The sequence below is a fragment of the Panthera pardus genome, unplaced genomic scaffold (genome assembly GCF_024362965.1).
Source record: "Panthera pardus isolate Hobbes unplaced genomic scaffold, ASM2436296v1 HiC_scaffold_15, whole genome shotgun sequence".
Classification (NCBI taxonomy): Eukaryota; Metazoa; Chordata; class Mammalia; order Carnivora; family Felidae; genus Panthera; species Panthera pardus.
The window spans coordinates 37,698,428-37,717,912 of record NW_026526710.1 but is presented as its reverse complement, the minus strand read 5'-3'; the positions used below and the strand labels follow the sequence as shown (position 1 = coordinate 37,717,912).

Here is a 19,485-nt window from a genome sequence, read left to right as displayed (position 1 = left end):
GTTTAAAATGGTATAAAGTATTATTGCTTTTGACTTTCCTTTTAACAAATATTTAATAATCCAATAAAGATGATAATGGTACTAATAAAATTGTAGCTATTTGTTGAGTACTATACTAAGTGCATTATTTTATTTATTTTTTTAACGTTTTTATTTATTTTTGAGACAGAGAGAGACAGAGCATGAACAGGGGAGGAGCAGAGAGAGGGAGACACAGAATCTGAAACAGGCTCCAGGCTCTGAGCCGTCAGCACAGAGCCCGACGCAGGGCTCGAACTCACAGACCGCGAGATCGTGACCTGAGCCGAAGTCGGCCGCTTAACCGACTGAGCCACCCAGGCGCCCCGAAGTGCATTATTTTAAATATGTAAAATTTTGGGGGGGCCTGGGTGGCTCAGTCAGTTAAGCGTCTGACTCTTGATTTCGACTCAGGTCATGATCTTATGGTTTGTGGTTTGAGCCTAGTATCGGCTCTGCGCTGACTGTGCAGAGCCTGCTTGGGATTCTCTGTCTCCCTTTCTCTCTCTGCCCCTCCCCTGGTCATGCTTTCTCTCTCTCTTTCTCTCTCTCTCTCTCTCAAAATAAGCAAATGACCTTTATTTTTTATTTTTTAAATAAACGTTAAATAAATAAATATGCAAAATTATTATGTGAATGGAATTTATTCTCTCTGACCATAATAAATAGAAAGACAAATATGAAAGCATTTGGCTTGTTTATCAAGAATTAATGGCTTAAAAGAAGGGATGAAAACCGTTTATTAACTATTGTCAGCAAGACCATCTGATAGTCAGTGATTCTCAGTCAGGTGTGGGGCACCTTCCAAGGGACATTTGGAGCCACATAGGGACCCTTTTGGTTGTCACAGTGAGTGGGAGGTACAATTGGTATTTAATGTCTTGGGACCAGGGATGCTAAATGTTCTGCAAAGCATGGGATCCCAGCCCAACCAAACATTGTCTGTCTCCACATGCTACTGGCACTCTCCTTGAGGAATGGAGAAATTTGTCACAATGTTTGTATTTATAAAACAAATTTCACCTTTGAGGAGAACCATACTAATTATTCCCACCTCAAAGAGTTAACACATTCAGCTACTAACTCATTGTGATAAACCCACTAGCATATAGCTGTACTGAAAACCCAGGGGCTTTGAAGCAATGAGAGATCCTTAAAGGTCGAAGGGACAAAGCCCTTCTCTCCATACCTAGAATTCCCCTGCAGCTCACAAATGGGGAAACTTCTGTCTCCTGACCTCCCTGGCCAGTGTTTCTTGGGAAGAGGCGTGGCTAATTAGATTGTGAGGCAGGTTTTACTAGTGTGTGGGGTTACTGTGGTTAAATTCACCCTTCCTTAGTCACTTCCTGCTGAAGGGGTTCCTAGCAAAGCCACAGGCTAAAGGTCAAGGAGTGGGCCTATGCCAGCTGAAAGTCATGGGCTCTTATTCTCTATTTTGCCCTTTGCTGTAGTACTGGGAATGCTCTTTGGTCTGGCCATTCTCCACCTGCCCTTGGATTTGCAGGTGAAACAAGTGGATAAGGAAGGGAAGTAGTCTGAAGCTCCTCTTTACCCTCAGGCCTGACCCTTTCTCCAGTTCCTTAGCAGAATTCCTGTGGAGGGCTTCCTCAGCTATTAACAAAGAGTCACTGTCTTTTCTTCTGTGTTCCTTCCCACTGCGCAGGCTCAGTCAGTAAGCCTGAAGGAAGGAGCTGGAGGGGGCCTGAGGGAAGGGGGCCTAGGGAGGTCTGGGGACAGGGGGGCTGGAGGGAGGAGATGGGGGGTGTCTGGAGGGAAGAGAGCTGGAGAGAGGGGAATTGGAGGGAGGGGGTGAGCCGGAGGGGGTCTGGAGGGACGGGGGCTGGAGAGGGGGAGCTGGAGAGTGGGGTGGCTGGAGTGGGGGAGTTGAACCTTGAACATATTCAGCAGCAGTAGTCGCTGCCATCTAGGAAGCACTTACACAGTGCCGAGCATTTGATTTACAGTATTTTCTTCACTCAAAACAACTCTGAGAAATAGGTATTATCCCTGACATGGAAGCAGAAACTTTGAGACATTAGTAACTTGCCCAGGGCTACTTAATTAGCAGGTAGTAGAGTTGTAATTAAAATATTTTCTGGACTTTAAAGACTAGGAGTATTTAAAAAGACAAAGCAATTTCTCCCATGTTTTATGATACAGCTTTACCAACAAAGCACTTTTTTTTTTTTTTGAGTTTGTAAGTAGATCTGAAGCTGTTTTTTGAGAAAAAATATTGTGGTCCTGGTAGCTTCTCTGAGGAAGCAGGTTGCTCTGTCTCTGGCAAGAATATAAATCAGGTTTCTAAATTTCCCCAACACTTTTAGCCATGCCATCTGCATGTCTAGGATCAAAAACATATGTATTTTCCTCCACTTTGCAACACAGAAGACTGGCATTCTAGTCATTTGTCACAATTTTATTGCAGTTTAGCACTTGCCAGCAGTTTGCTTGTGACATCTGATGAGACAGAGAGAATGAGAGACAGAGAAAGGAAGAACGTGAAAAAAGATTTGTTGAAATTGTGTTTACCTGCTTTTCCAGGGTCTTTAAGTTATTTTATTGTATTATAGGAGACAATCAGAAAATAATGTTCTTGGGGCACCTGGGTGGCTCAGTTGGTTAAGCATCTGACTTTGGCTCCGGTCATGATCTCATGGTTTGTGAGTTTGAGCCCCGCATTGGGCTTTGTGCTGACAGCTCAGAGCCTGGAGCCTGCTTCAGATTCTGTTTCTCTCTGCCACTCTGCCTCCCCACCTCCAAATATAAACAAACATTAAAAAAAAAAAAAAAAAAGAAAAGAAAAGAAAACATTCTTGACTGCGTGTGTGTGTGTGTGTGTGTGTGTATAATCATAGATCCCTTAGAAATATCTTTGTAAGAATAACTAGTGTTAGGCTAATCTGTGTTTTACTGATTTCTAGGGCTGCTTTAATTGATCTGGCAGGTGTCCCTTTTCTCACCGTTCAGTGTCTGTCTATAAAATTGATGTTTGATGGAGGAAAACTTTATTTTCAGATGCAGAAGGCTGATACTTCAGTCAAAGTATACAAATGTCCAGGCTTTCATACTTATTAAAATAATTATCCACTACATTATTCAATGTGTCTATATAAGCATCACTGTGAGATGCTAGAGTCCAATTCACTTTATGGAAGAATTTATGTGCCTTATTCTATTTGGAAGTGAGACCTCATACTATATGTCTTTGCTTTATTGTTTTGGTTACCAGAAAACTCAAGGCCAAATGCAGACTCAACTATACCACTTAATTCTTTCCAGATGATAACTATACATATTGTCCTTAAAATATTACACTTTTAATTTTAATCATCACCTTGTGTTTTAATATTTTGTAAACTCCCTAAAACACCTCCTCCCACTTAATTTTTTTGGCAATGGGCATAAAATTTCTCCACAGATTACTTGGTAACTGTCCAGGGTCAGAAACACCTTAAAGTTGGTGGTATCTGGCTTTTACCACCCCAATATAGTGATCGATTTTACAATTACTAATAGTAGGACAATCAGACATTATGTGCTTCCTGATATATGCAATATGATGTGCATATCACCACTTATCAAAAACGTTAGCTTGAATGTAATCAAGTCTTTACGTCTTCCAGTTCCTGAAAATAGAAGGAATAGAGAAATAGGTTAAGAAACAAAGTCAGATGTAGGATGTGGGAGATTGTACAATACAATTGGCCAGGTCTCTTAAAAAACTAAGTTTCATGAAAATAGGAGGTAGAGTGTGTTCTAGATTAAAGGAGATGGGAATAGGCACAGAAACTAGATCAACAGTCATTATGGATGGGCTTGTAAAATAGTACAGCCACTTTGGAAAACAGTTTACAAGCTAAATGTACATTTACTATGTGATACCCCGCAGTTCTTCACCTAGATATTCACCCAAGAGAAAATATATATTCACACAAGGACTTGTATATGAATGTTTGTTGCAGCATTATTTGTGAATGTCCCAAACTGGAAACAATCCAGATGTCCATCAACTGGCAAAAGGATAAACAAGATGTGATGTATACATACAATGGAATATTCCTCAGCCATAAAAAAGGAATAAACTATTGCTATATGTTATAACACAGATGAACATAAAAACCTTATGCTAAATAAAAGAAGCCAGATGCAAAAGACTGCACATTGTACGATTCCATCGATACGAAATGTTTAGAAAAAGCAAATACATAAAGATAGTAAGTAGGTTAGTAGTTGTCAGGAGCCGAGGGTAGAAACACACATTATAATGGTCATCAGGGATCTTTTTGGCGTAAAAAAAAGTGTTCTAAAACTGGATTGTGGTGATGGGTGCCCAACTCCGTACATTTACTAAAAATCATTGTATTGTACAATTAAAATGAAAATTTAAGTATAGAAATTACACCTCAATAAAACTGATTTTAAAAAGGATATGGCTGAAGTGATGTTGTGTGGTCCTAGACCCCCAGAGACCTTGCAGATTTCACTTTCCCCTACTGAAACTTTCCCTGAGACTGTCACGGAAGAGAACTGAGGTGCCCAGCCAACAGCCAGCACCAGCCACTGTACCTGGGAATGAGGCCACCTTGAATTTTTCAGCCCAGCCGACTTCTAGGTGACTGCAACCATAGGAGTGAGTGTCAGGGGGACCAGCAGAGGAAAAACCCAGCTGATCCGTGAATCATAAGACATAATAGTTTTATGGTAGTAACATATAGAGATACAATTAAATAAAAATATATGGGTCGAGCAATATGGCAAAGTGTTAACAATTGTATTTACATGGTGGCTATATGATGATTTATTGTGCTATTTCTACTATGTGTTTGAAAAATTTTAAACAAAAAGTTAAAATTGGCACATAGGAGAAAGCACACCCAAATAAGAAAATAGGCATTTTGGGTGGTTATAGGTGTCTCCCTCAGTTGATGTCTGCACTTCCACCCATGTAATTCTTGGAATTTGAGATACGTCCCGAGTGAGTAGCCACTGAGTGGGGAGCACAAGGGATTCTAATCAGAGGAAAAAGCAGATGCAGAGAGATAGAAACAGGACAGGGCATGGTTCAGTTGGGGCTTACTCATTTATTCAACAAAAATTACTAGCAGTGTACTTGGCACTGATAAGGGTACTGGGGATTCATTCAGTAGTGAACAAATTGGCTAAAATTCCTGCCTAATCAGAGCTTACATTCTAGCGAAGGAAGACAAATAATAATTAACAAACAATTGGATGGTATATATGGAATATTCAGTTAATCAGGAGTGGATCCAGGTTTTGTGAGGTTATACACACTTGGAACATGCATCACCAAAATAAAAAAAAGAAAGGATCTTTTGTGGGAAATTTTACAAAGATATGACTGTGTGACTACACTTCTGGAAGCTTTCCAGTGAGGGGTTATGGTCCTGATGCTTCATCAGCTTGTAATGTAAATCTGCCCCAGAGTTCTTTGGATTTCCCCAGAAGAACCGGGATGAGGATTTGAATGTTAATGGTGGATATGGGAATATCCAGGCAATACCGGTAATGGATGGGAATGTGAGAGAGAGAAGAAAAATAAGTCAATGAATGTGCTCACTCCTACCCAGAGAACTAGGAAAAAGGTCACTTGTTCCGACTCTCCTTGCTCACTTGAAGGGCAAGGAGACTGGAGTGTAGTTGTGTACACTATCTCCTGTCGGGCACTGGTTGACCATGTTCCTGGGGGCATTATTTCTGGGGCACTTCTGGCCTATAGGGAGCAGAATGGGTGCCAGCAGTTAGAAATGGGACTGGCGAGCACGAGCACTGGAGTATGAGTATTAAGAGGGAGATGTGGGTTTTGCCTTGAGGGCAATACCATTGTTCACACTTAACACCACTCTGATCCATTTATGCCCTGCATTAGGTTCATGGCAACCTGTCACCAATTCTGCGTTGGCCAGTCACATTTTTAAAAAAATACTCTTGTAACAAGATTGTTGGAAATTCATGCTTTCTCTGCTCTAGTTGGTCCCCAAACTGCAACTAATATTCACTATCTCCCTCATCTGCCATCAGTCTAGACTCCCCCTATCCTTGGCTCATCTTTCTACTGGTCTAGGTTGCTTGCCCAGTGGGAAACCCAAATCCTTCCTTGGGGAGGTCTGAGCCTTTAATTCTTGTGTCCTTGCCAAGTGCAGTTGCTGTGTATGGAAATGACAAGTGGTGGCCTGGTGGATCCCTAAGTTCCAGACATTTTCTTCCCTGCCTCAATTATGCAGCAGCAATCTTATTTGCTCACAATATCTGGGTCACTAACCTCCACCAGTGTAGTAGCTCTGCCCTGCTTTCCAATCTACAGCATGAGAAACCAAAAATGGCGGTCAGAGCTTTTGCTTCAGTAGAACCGTTGCTTAACCTCTTGGTGAAGTGGACCTTGGTCAAAGAGAGCCTAAAATTGCAGGGACAGGAACTGCTTCCACTTTTTGTTTTCAAGACCTGTGTGCTTTACCTAAACAGAGACCTAATACCACATCTTGGCCAGTTCAAAGTGATTTTATCCTTTCAATGTGGATAGAGAGGAAATACTGCAAAGGCCCAGGCAGAGAAAAACAGATGTTTTAAAAGGAACAAAGCATGGGCTTAGACTTTTTTGAATCCCAGAAGAAAATAGATCGATATCAACAATACTTGAGAAAAGTGTACAGTTGGGGAATTTAGGCTGGCCAGATTTTTGGTTTTTTGGGAAAATTAAAGGAAGGTGTTATCATGTGTGCTAAAGCCCTGACAAAATACTTGTATGGAAACGAAAATTGTTTGGACATATAACCAAGGTCATCAACAGTTAACCAATATTTAAAATTTAAGAATTTGAGAGATCATGGGGGGGCCTGGGTGGCTCAGTCAGTTAAGCATCCAACCCTTGATTTTGGCTCATGTCATGATCTCACCGTTTGTGGGATCAAGCCTCATGTCAGGGTCAGTGCTGAGTGTGGAGCCTGCTTAGGATTCTCTCCCTCTCTCTGTCCCTCCCCCACGTGCATGCTCTCTCTCTCTCTTTCTTTCTCTCTCTCAAAAATAATAAACGTTAAAAAAAAGAATTGAGAGATCATGACATAAAGGACTGGTAATAAACATTAAAACCACTTAAACTTAGACTACAAAACCAAATGCAAACTTTATTGGAAACATTGAGAAAGACCTAAATTAATGGAGAAATAGATAACATTGAGAGAGGAAAGCCTGTGTATTTATCCCACTTACTTATTGACTCTTCTGATGATGGCCACTGAATTCATTTTCCTATCACGAATAAGATCAAGATGAATATTCTTGTATTCTTCTTCCTAGGCACAAAGGCTAGAGTTTCTCTATTATATGTACTCTAAAGTGGAACTCCTGATTAGAAAGATGGTCTTTATATTAAAAAAATTTTTAAACATTTATTCACTTTTTGAGAGACAGAGAGAGACAGTGCAAGCGGGGGAAAGACAGAGAGAGAGAGAGAGGGAGACACAGAGTCCAAAGCAGGCTCTAGGCTCCGAGTTGTCAGCGCAGAGCCTGACGTGGGGCTTGAACTCACAAGTTGTGAGATCATGACCTGAGCGGAAGTCAGACACTTAACCAACTGAGCCACCCAGCCACCCCTTGAAAGATGTTCTTGTTTTCAATTTAATGAGATGTTTCTAAATCATTTTTCAAAGGGGTTGTACAAATTATCCTTCCACCAGCAGGACATGAAAGTCCTTATTGCTTCACATTCTTGCCAATACTTAAGACTTTATTGTTGTTGAAATTTGTAAGAGTACTAGTGACGCTGAGCACTCTTTCATATGTTTACTGGCTATTTGACTTTCCCTGTCTGCTAACTGCCTGTTCACATCTTCTGTTCATTTTTCTGTTGGGTTATTTGTCTTTGCTTTTGTTTTTGATAACAAGGTTTCTGAATACATTCTAGATACTAACCATTGGTAATTTATATGGATTGCAGACTTCTGCCTGTCTATGGTGTGTCATTTGATTTTATTTATGCTATCCTTTTGGGCATTTGTTTTGTAGTGTTTGAGCCTTGGGGCATCCACTAGAGGTGTCTGGGTAGTAAAGATCTGGAGATTTTTAGCAGGATGCTGAATGATGTACATGAATGTGGTTCGACTCTTATGTATTTAAATCCTTTGGGCAAGTCATTACTCTTTCTGTGTCTCATTTTTCTTATTTGTAAAGTGGGCATATTAATAGCACATGTCTCATAGGGTTGTTGTAAAGATTGAACGAGTGTATTTTTTCTATTTCTGCATAAATTATCATAAATTTAGCAGCTCAAAACAACACAAACTTATTATCTTATGGTTTCTGTGGGTGAGGAACTGAGTCTGTTTTACTCTCACACGACCACCACACTCAAAGCACCTCTGACACCAGATATATGGGGCTTTTCCCCCACCAAGCAATTTTCTGTGACACTAGCTCTGTGTCCTACAATTTAACTCAAATCTGACACCATGTACCTGGAGACAACATCAGATCCCACAGGTTAAGGGCTCAGTCCTACAAGACTGCCCCCAACCTCACTTCAGATGCCAATTGCAAAAGTCTATGTTGTCACCTGTGCTTCTGACCCATAAGCTACAAATTTAAGGTTCCCATGACCCTCCCTCTTTGAATCTGATTAATGTAATAGAGTGGTGCACAGAACTCAGGAAAACAGTTTACTTAATGTTGACCAGCTTATTATAAAAGGATATGATAAAGGATACAGATGAAAATCAGATGGAAAAGATGCATAGAGTAGGGTATGTAGGAAGGGCACAGAATTTCCGTACTTTCTGAGGGCACCACCCCCATTCTTTATATATTCACCACCCTAAAAGCTCGCAGAACCCTGTATTTTGGGATTTTTATGGAGGTTCCATCATGTAGGCATAAATCATTACCTTCGTTTCTAGCCCCACTCCCCTCTAGAGTGGGTGTGGGGCTGAAAATTCTAAGCTGCTAATCATGGTTTGGTCCTTCTCATGACCAGCCCTCAGCCAGGATCCCCAAAACAGTCACGTCATTAGAACAGAAGACACTTCTATTACCTAGATACTTCTATTACAAGGGATTTAGGAACTCTGTTCCTGAGGTCAAAGACCAAATATTAGAACACAAGATGTTCCTAGTGCTGTCATCACTTAGAAAGTCACAAAGGATTTAGGAGCTCTGTGTGAGGAACCAGAGACAGACATCAATATATACATTTTCTATTATCTCACAGGGTTCCAAGCACGTTTTTGCTGGGTCCTATGCTCTCATAAAGCTGAAATCAGGATTTTTGCCAGCGTTTTGATCTCCCCTGGATTTGGGGTCTTCTGAGCTCATTGGTTGTTGGCAGAATTCAGTTTCTTAAGGTTGTAGGACACTTTCTTGCTGTTGACCACTGGGCAGCCTTCTCATATCCTAGAAGCTGCCTGCCTTCCCTGCCATAGTCCTCTCCCCAGCATGGCAGTTTGCCCCTCTGTGAGGCTCTCATCTTCCAAATTTCTTCCTTCAGGAAGGGCCCAGTGACTTAAAATTTTTTTTTTTTAATGTTTATTCTTTGTTTTTTTGGGTTTTTTTTCAACGTTTTTTATTTATTTTTGGGACAGAGAGAGAGACAGAGCATGAACGGGGGAGGGGCAGAGAGAGAGGGAGACACAGAATCCGAAGCATGCCCCAGGCTCTGAGCCATCAGCCCAGAGCCCGACGCGGGGCTCGAACTCACGGACCGCGAGATCATGACCTGGCTGAAGTCGGACGCTTAACCGACTGCGCCACCCAGGCGCCCCTAAATGTTTATTCTTGAGGGAGGGAGGGAGGGAGAGAGAGAGAGAGAGAAAGAGAGAGAGAGCAGGGAAGGGGCAGAGAAAGAATCCAAAGCAGGCTCCTCACTGTCAGCCTGAAATGGGGTCGAACCCACAAATCATGAGATCATGACCTGAGCTGAAGTCAGACACTCAACCAACTGAGCCACCAAGGCACCCCAGGAACCAGTGACTTTTAAGACCTCATAGGATTAGGCTAGACCCACCCAGGATGATTTCCCTTTTGATTAACTCAAAGTACACTGATGAGGGGCTTTTATTACATCTGCAAAATCCCTTCTGCCATGTGATGTAATATAATCACCAGTTACAAGTCACACTCATACTCAGTGGGGAAGAGATTGTAGAGTGTGTACAACAGGGGGCAGGAACCTTGGGGTCATCTTAGAATTCCCCCTAGCATAACATTCCTACTCACTGTTCAACCTGCAACAGATTTTTGGTCAATTCCATAAATATTTGTATTATAGAACTTGAGGAATTTCATATTGGAGTTTTTTAAAAGTAAGCTCTACATCCAACATGGCACTTGAACTCATGACCCCCAGATCAAGGGTTGCGTGCCAGCCAGTAGTCCCTTTTATTAGACTCTCTTATCTGTTACCCCCTGAGCCCTTTGAGAAAAGGCAGTCTTGAACAGAATGGAGGGCAGGAGTAAAAGTATTTGGAAAGGCCCCCCGCCTGAAGTCACAGAGGATCAGGACAAAGCCAAGAAGCTCTGTGTTTTCTTTTCAGGTTAGAACCAATAGCTAGAGCCAATGACATGCTTGTGTCCGACATTTGGTTGCCCTATTAATTGCACAGATGAATAACTTTTTGTTAGGTTTCCTCAAAGTTGAATATGCCTTCATTCTCTTTAGGGTCTTTAGCAAATGAGATTTCTGAGTTATTTTATAAAAATTTAACTCTGTTATTTTTAATGATGACTGGAAGAAGGAAGAGAAATCGTCATTCATAGAATTTTTAGTGGGAAAAATAATAACTTCAGTATTCTTTAGGGGGAGCATTTTTGGGTGAAAGTTACCCATACGGTCCCCATGATTATTATTACTTCAAATATGAACCTGAGTGAAAAGAAAAATTTGCTGACTTTTGTGTTTGAGATTCATGTGCCCAAGGCACAAGGAGTGTTCAATTTATTTGTAATACAATAAATTATGCATTAGATTAACATTTTTGGTGATTCATTTTCTCACTTATTAATTTAATGAATACAATTTTTCAGAGTGAGGTTTAATATTGTGAGTAATACAGGCCTATCCTCCTGGGTTAAGTGAGAATACCTTCATTTTCATAACTTACAGCATTATCCCTTATATAGAGAGGTTGAACCAAATGCCATGCCTGCTGCATTTGCCTGTATGAGGATGGTTTGTTTAAGAGGAAACATTTTGGGGGCGCCTGGGTGGCTCAGTCGGTTAAGCGGCCGACTTCAGCTCAGGTCATGATCTCGCGGTCCGTGAGTTCGAGCCCCGCGTCGGGCTCTGTGCTGACAGCTCAGAGCCTGGAGCCTGTTTCAGATTCTGTGTCTCCCTCTCTCTGACCCTCCCCCATTCATGCTCTGTCTCTCTCTGTCTCAAAAATAAATAAACATTAAAAAAAAAATTAAAAAAAAAAGAGGAAACATTTTGTGTTTGGCTGAAAGTAACCATTTGGAAAAAAATCTCAGGAAACTTTACGGACTGAATTGTTTTCATGATTCTAAGAATTTATAAATGAACTAACTGTGACAATGAAAAGAAATGGTTATAAAGATTATTACTTAATATAAAACAATATGAACTAGTGTCATCAAGAACTTAGAAACCAGTTTTGATGATACATATGGTGTATATTAGGTAATAAAACTATGTTCTATCTTTCATTTCAGTATCTATGAGTATAAAGCTAACTGAGCAGCAATGAGTATGGAGCACACCTAGCTCATAGTGAATCTGTGATCACTGGCATTTATGCAAAATAAAATTCATCAATAAGCTTTAAAAGAAAGAAAACATAATCAACATTGGATGCTATCATATAATAAGATACTCTACGTACATGTTGGAAATGCAGTTATTTAGTAGAGTTCCATTGTAAAAATCATACAGAATTCATTTCTGGGGGGTGGGTTAAACATAATTTAAGTAGATTTCCCTTCAGTGTATCAATCATACGTGGATATTTCCAGGTGGAATGAATTTTTCGGAAATTTTGGAAAACAAAGTTGGTTTGTTCTAGTTCTGGGTAGTCCTACCTCTATCAGGTTGCTCTTCACTGCTACCAGATCTTGGCACCTGGCTGGCTCATTTGGTAGAGCATGCAACTCTTACTCTTGGGGCTGTGTGTTTGAGCCCCATGTTGGGCATAGAGATTAAAAAATAAGGGCAACTGCCGCCAGAGCTTCTCATTTTTAAAGATGTTTTGATATGTGTATATGCTGAGAAATGATAACTTTGGTTAATATCAATCACTTCACATAGTAAAAAATTTTTTTTCCAGTGATGAAACTTTTAATATTTACTCTCTTAACAACTTTCAAATATGCAATACAGGATTGTTAACTATATTCACCATGCTGTATGTTACTTCCCCAGAACTTATTTATCTTATAACTTAAAGGTTGTACCTTTTGACTACCTTCCCCCATTTCATTCGTCCCTCACGCCCTGCCTTTGGCAACCATCAATCTGTTCTTTGAATCTTTGTGTTTTTTTTTTTTTTTTATTCCATATATAAGTGAGATCATATGGTATTTGTCTTTTTCTGATCTATTTCACTTAGCGCAGTGCCGTCAATATTGTTGCAAGTAGCAGGAATTCCCTCTTTTTATGCCTAAATAATATTCCATTTTCTTTGTTCATTCATCTGTTGATGGACACTTAGGTTTCTTCCATGTCTTGTCTATTAAAAATAATGCTACAATGAACATGGAGGTGCAGATATCTTTTCAAGCTAGTGATTTTGTTCCTTTGGATATATACCCAGATGTGTAATTGCTGGATCATATGGTAGTTCTATTTTTAATTTTTGGGGGAACCTCCATATTTTTTTTTCCACAGTGGCTGCACTAACTTACATTCCCACCAATAGTGCACAAGTGTTCCTTTTTCTCCACATCTTTGCCAATATTTGTTTCTTGTGTTTTTGATAATAGCCACTCAACAGATGTGAGGTGTTTTCTCATTGTGGTTTTGATTTGCATTTCTCAGATGATTAGAGAAAATTAACATTTTCATGTACCTGTGGGCCACTTGGATGTCTTCTCAGATCTCTCTCTCTCTTAAAAATGAATAGCCTTTTAAAAAGAGAGAAAAAAAGAGAAAGGGAGACACAGAATCCAAAGCAGGTTCCAGGCTCTGAGCTGTCAGCACAGAGCCTGATGCGGGGCTCAAACTCATGAATTTGAAGATCATGATTTGAGCTGAAGTCGGACACTTAACTGAGCCACTCAGGCACCCTCAGATCTCATTTTTAAAAGAAGCAGGAATTGAGCTCTGTTTTGTATGAGATCTTCTAATTTTTAAATGTTGGCTCAATTTTTGTGAAGGTGCCTTTTGGCCGAAAGGAGGAAACCTGTGTGTGGCCCATAGGAGAGAGAGATCTGTGTGGGGCATTGATATTGATGTGAAACAGAAAGAGGACAGGTTCAGGACCATTGTGCTCGTCACTTGCCTGGCCTTTTAGGGAAACCTCTCCATCTTCTGGACCTTAGCTTCCATTTATGCAAGAGAGGATTGGCACATTCCTGGTTCTGGGACAGGCATGTAGTGGGGGTGGGGGAGGGTCAAGGTGGTCAAAAGGTACAGACTTCCAGGTGTAAGCTAGATAAGTATTAGAGGGGCACCTGGGTGGCTCAGTTGGTTAAGCATCTGACTCTTGGTTTCCACTCAGGTCATGATCTCCTGGTTCGTGAGTTTGAGCCCCACATCAGGCTCTGTGCTGACATTGTGGAGCCTGCTTGGGATTCTCTCTCTCCCTCTCTCTCTCTGCCCCTCCCCTACTCACTGTCTTGCTCTCCCTTAAAATAAATAAATTAATTAAAAAAATTTTTTTAAAGATAAATAAGTACTAGGAATGTAATGTACAACATGATGCGTGTAGTTAACACTACTGTATGGTATATTTGAAAGTTGTTAAGAGAGTAGATCTAAAGACTTCATCCCAAGATCAAAACTATTTCTCTTCTTCTTTTTTTGTATCTATATGACATGGTGAATGTTAACTAAATTTCTTATGGTAATCATTTCACAGTTTATACAAGTCATTATGCTATAAGCCTTAAACTTATATAGTGCTATATGCCAATTATATCTCAATAAAACTGGGGGGAAAGTAGGGGATCAGATGATATGTTCTCTAAAGATCCCTCCTCTGGAACTCTTAACATACTTTTTCTATTCTATACCAGCAACATACTGTGTTTCTTTGAAGAATCGTCCATTACAACATGAAATTCATACATTACTTGATTTCTCATTTATTTTTCATATACTCATTAGGTTCCCATAGATATTCTCAGAGAAGTAGCATGCTCCAGGTCAGCAGTAACTTGTTACTCTTTTGTTTTGACATTATAGGCTTTTTAGAGATTAACTTCTTAATTTATAGCCCAAGAAATAAAGTCCGTCTACTATATACAAAGGGAATTGGCATCATAATTATTTTCTCTCTTCTTTTCATTTTGTGTGGCATTACTTTTGGGGCCATGATAGGAAGCAGAAAATGAAATAAAAGGTAGAGGTATTTAGTGAATCTTAGCTTTTCAGGCAGTCAGTCTAGTTTATCCAGTTCCAGTTTCTACTTCACTTTTAACAGTGTAGAAATTCTAAAAATTCTAGCACTAGATGTAGTAATTCCAGTTTTGTAGGCTAGGCTGCAGAATTGGGTTTTTATTAAGATTGGTTTCCTAGATTCCTGGAATTATTTTTTAACAATCTGGGCTTGTTATGCTATCTCAAAGTGTTGTACCATTTTTAAAAACAACACTCATGTATAAGAAAAACAATAAGAAACAGGCAACCTCATTGTAAAATCCTATTCACCATCCCTAACCATTTGTCAAGGTCTCTCTACATAATTGTTGTGAAAAGGTATCCTTAGCAACCAAGATGGTTGGCTTTTCATATAAAAGAGACCCCAGACCATTCTTCTAACATCTAAAGATTCAATTTCCCCACAATAACAAGCACACAGATGGCTAGATGTGACAGCAAAGCACGTGGGCCAGAGCACTTGAATAAAAAGTGGATGTGCTCTAGGCCACACACACGGTGATTTCCCTTCTCAGCACTCTTTTTATCTTTCATCGAGTCTCTCTGAGCAAGGCTGCCCTACAAAAAGAAATCCGGCATTTCATTATGGCACTTGGGAAAACTAAGAGAATATAAAAATCCTCCTGGAGCATTTTTAAAATGAAGAATGAAAGAGAGTCATCTGAAGTTCCACTTGGAAGTGAAATGTATATTCTTACAAATTGTCCTTATTGAAAAAAGAATGATAACAAGAAAAGAATGATTAGTCCCTAAGATGGTCATATTAGGGCATACAGTAAAACCTTGGTTTGCAAGCATAATATGTTGCTGAAACATGCTTGTGATCCAAAGTACTCATATATCAAAGCAATTTCAAGAACCGTCGGCTCTGGGCACCTGGATGGCTCAGTTGATTGAGCATCCAACTTCGGCTCAGGTCAATGATCTCATGGTTCGCAGTTCATGAGTTTGAGTCCTATATTGGGCTCTGTTGCTGACAGCTTAGAGCCTGGAGCCCGCTTGGGATTCTGTATCTCTGTCTCTCACTGCCCATCCCTTGCTCATGCTCTCTCAAAAAAACAAAAATAAAAACAAACAAACAAAAAAACACCCCAAAACAAAACAAAAAAACACCCATTGGCTCAGTTGTGGTCATGTGACATTCGGTGTCACATAGTACTCATATGTTGAGACATTGCTCATTTATCAACTTAAAATTTATTAGAAATGTTTGCTTGTCTTGGGGAATACTTGCAGAATAAGTTACTTGCAATCCAAAGTTTTACTGTACTTGAGAAATAATAACATGAGGTTGTTTTCTCATTTTTACCCTGAAATTGGTGAATTCTTCAATTAAAGGGAGTTCCTCTGCTTCTAAAATGGTCCTTCTTTTCATAAACTAGGTTGGGGAGATTTTCAGAAAGAAGCTTTCATTTTCAAATTTTTTTGGAGATACTAAATGCCCTTTTCCTTTTCTTCTGCAGGAAATTGCAGTGAATGTCTCAATTCAAAACCATGAAAGAAGAATGGGCTTCCTGAGTACAGGTGGTCAGAGCTATCTGCTAATGTGAATAAGAAAAATGGGACGGGGACATCAACGATAAAAATCAAGCCCTTCCTTTTTTGGCTCTCATGTTTTGGGTAGTCATTTCCTGCTTCTAACTTGATTCTCTTCACTTCTGTTTAACTGCAGAAATGTTTCCTAGAATTGGTTGTTCACACTTAGAAATCTCTGCACTGACAACTTATAGATTTTTTTTCACCTTTTTGTGTGTGGCTGAGGGACTATTAAGTGACATTTACAATTCAGGCAATCCTTTGTGTTTCTGACCTGCCAGTTTCTATGCGAAATAAGGACGAGCAGCTTGGAGAGTCTCAGTCTGAACAAGGCTATTTGAGCTCAGAGGGAACAATGTTCCCTCATGAGATGTAGGAATAAAGAATTAGCTCAGGGTGTGCAAGGGAACATTTCAGACTTTCTCCACTTGTAGAATTCAGATCTGGTTTTATAGTTGTCCAGTTTCTAAAAACCCAAGGTCACTTTTGACATGAGTCATCTGGACATAATCAAATAATTGTGGGCAGTTGTGTGAAGGGGTCACACACACAGGGAAAGGGGGAGAGCCTCCTGTTGCTGTAGGGTTGCTTGCACCCATGGTTTCTGTTTTTTAAACCCAGACAGGACTTGGTGGGTTTCTTTCTTATTAATGAGTCCCCCTTAAGATACTCACTCAAGAAGTTCTATTATTTTATGGTCTGAAATGATCACATTCACTCTTACATAAATTAAGTAAAAGCTTGTTACAAGTTACCTTATGGTCTTCTTTGGGGGGAAATCACCCCTTAATGGAATGGCAGACTTCTTTCATGTGGACTAGAATGCATGCACTACCCAGCATGCAATGCAGATAAAGCATTAAAGCACAGAAGTTTGGCTGTCGACATGGGATCCACCATTTTGTCTTCCGTCAAAAGAACATGAGCCCAAGTAAACACGCAGCCCAAGAACACATGCTCTCAAGTTCAAAGTCAGCATGCCATTAATAGTCAAATAAACCTAGAAAAAAAAATCGAATTTTTTTCTCCTTCCTGACTATATCCAAAGATAATCACATGCCTCCTTGGCTCAAGATGCCAATATTGGTAAATACATAAATATAATATGTTTCTATTTCATTTTTGTGCTCTTTTTTTTCTGTCATATTGAGGGTTTCTGTGAAATGGTGCACTTCGAATTGCTTCTGTCAGTTCCAGTTTGCCTCCGTCCAGCTAAGGAGAGGCTGGGGGAAAAACAGTGCATTTAAATAATAGAGTTATTTAAAGTGAAAGATAGCAAGGCTGTAGTTCTTGCTCACCGGTATAAATTGTTTCTGGTCTCAACTGGCTTTATAATCCATGGTTCCTATTTTCTGGATAGATTTTACTCTGTGAATCAGAGGATTTCCTGTAATAAGGCAGAAGTAGTTTCATTCAGGACCATATCTTGGTCCAGATGTTCTTTTGAAAAGATTGCCAATCTACAAAGGCAGAGGGCTGCAGTTTTGGCAGGGAGAAAGTCCTTCAAATGGGCCACTAGATGGTGGTGCTGCACTGTCAGTGCTAAATGCTGCCCGCCCTCTACATTTCAGGGCTGGGAGTATTCCTGAGGAGAGAACTCAGATCACTGAAGTCTGTGCCCAGGAGCAGGAAGGTTGGCCCAAGCAAAGGTGGTCTTTATATGTCATATATCTGGGAACTGAATATTCTGTTAAGCTTTTATTGAGGCTGTGATTTGTTGACTCAACAAACTATTGTTTGTCTGTCTAAAGGTCATGATGTTTTTTGTTTTTTTTTAATTGGAAAGGACCTGAAAGGGCAAAGTGCAAAATTTGTTGAGATTATATGTAACATTTTTTTACAGTAATTCATGCTTTCCATTGGATGATTAAAATTTCCCAGAGACTGAGGACTTTGATACCTGAATGGAAAAGTAAAGAACTGTTGGCCAGGGTAGCATCAGGTGGCAGGAGCTCTGCCCTACATCCTGAATAAGGAGCTGGAAGGTTGCTGGGCCTTTTCTCAGCTACATTATGAGAGATTTGGACTGGACCCTGATAAGGTTCCTTCTAACAGTCTATGGTTGTCTGATCTTAAGCAGTTGCCAAGTGCAGAAGCCCCTGAAAGCCATTTAATTTTACTCCAATTTACTGTGAAGGCATATGGATGTTTGTAGTGTAGTATATATGTGAATAATGCTCTTGTTTAATGTCAGAAATGGTGTTCATTCCTGGAATTCCAAGGTATGGAATGAAACTTTGGAGTTTTAGTTAAAGAGATAATGAAACTGTTTATTACAATATCATCTTAGGCTTCATCTTTGCTGTAAATGTTTTAGAAACCACTGGCCATCTCTTTGCTACATTTAAAATCACGTCAGAAAGTCAGACAGAGAGACAAATACTGTACATACGTTCTCACTTATATGTGGGATCTAAAAACGTTAAACTAAAAGAAATAGAGTAGAATGGTGGTTGTCAGGGTTGGGGGGTGGAGAAAATGGGGAGATGGTCAAAGGGTACAAATTTCCCTTATAAGATGAGTAAGTTCTGGGGATCTAATGTACAGCATGCTGATTACAATTTAAAATATTGTATTATACGCTGGAAAGGTGTTAAGGGAGTAGATCTTAAAAGTTATCAGCACACACACACACACACACACACACACACATACACACAGAGGTAATTAAATGAGGGAATGGAGGTGTTAACTAACTTCATTGTGGTAATCATTTTGGAATGTATACACGTCTCAAATCATCACATTGTTCACCTTAAACTTACATGTATTATATATCGATAAAATCTCAATAAAGCTGAAAGAATTAAATTCACATTAGAACTTTTGGATCATAAGTCTGACAATAAAGAATTATGTAATCTTCTTGTAAGGACATGATATATTTTACACAGTTGTGTATATATTCCCTTTGAATTAACTTATTCATTAATTTTCTTTTAAGTGATGTATTCATATATTGAGGGAACCAGTAATGTGCTCTGCCTTCAAAGAGATTGCATTTTTCTAGTGAGACAATTAATTGGACAAGCAATTACAAGAATGTGTGGGTATGTGATCTAAGTGGAGAAATACAAGATTTTCTAAGAGAACATAGTAATAGAGATGAAAATTTCTCTCTGCAACAACTTCACATGGAAAAACTACAAGTTAGATTTGATTTTACAGGGATGTTTACACAAAAAACAATCCTTTAACAGAGGAAAAAAAACCATAGTGTGTCTGTGTTAAATGCCTCTTTCCTTTATGAAACCTGGAAACATATGCAAAATTCTATCAACCTTTTGATTATAGATGTTATAGAAAAGCTACAGAAATAAATACTAAGGGAATATTTTTCTTTTAGTTTTCAAGTCACATCAACAGTTGTATCT

The 19,485-nt window shown here is 39.6% G+C and overlaps 1 protein-coding gene across 1 annotated transcript in view; it reads left to right on the top strand.

Moving 5' to 3' along the window:
* The window catches only part of ADCYAP1 (adenylate cyclase activating polypeptide 1), a 74,657-nt gene that overhangs the window by 17,367 nt on the left and 37,805 nt on the right, over positions 1-19,485 (top strand). Inside the window, exon 2 of the mRNA XM_019418349.2 lies at positions 16,039-16,099. The gene's annotated coding sequence lies outside the window, so the exon portion shown is untranslated. The remainder of the gene's footprint in view (positions 1-16,038; positions 16,100-19,485) is intronic.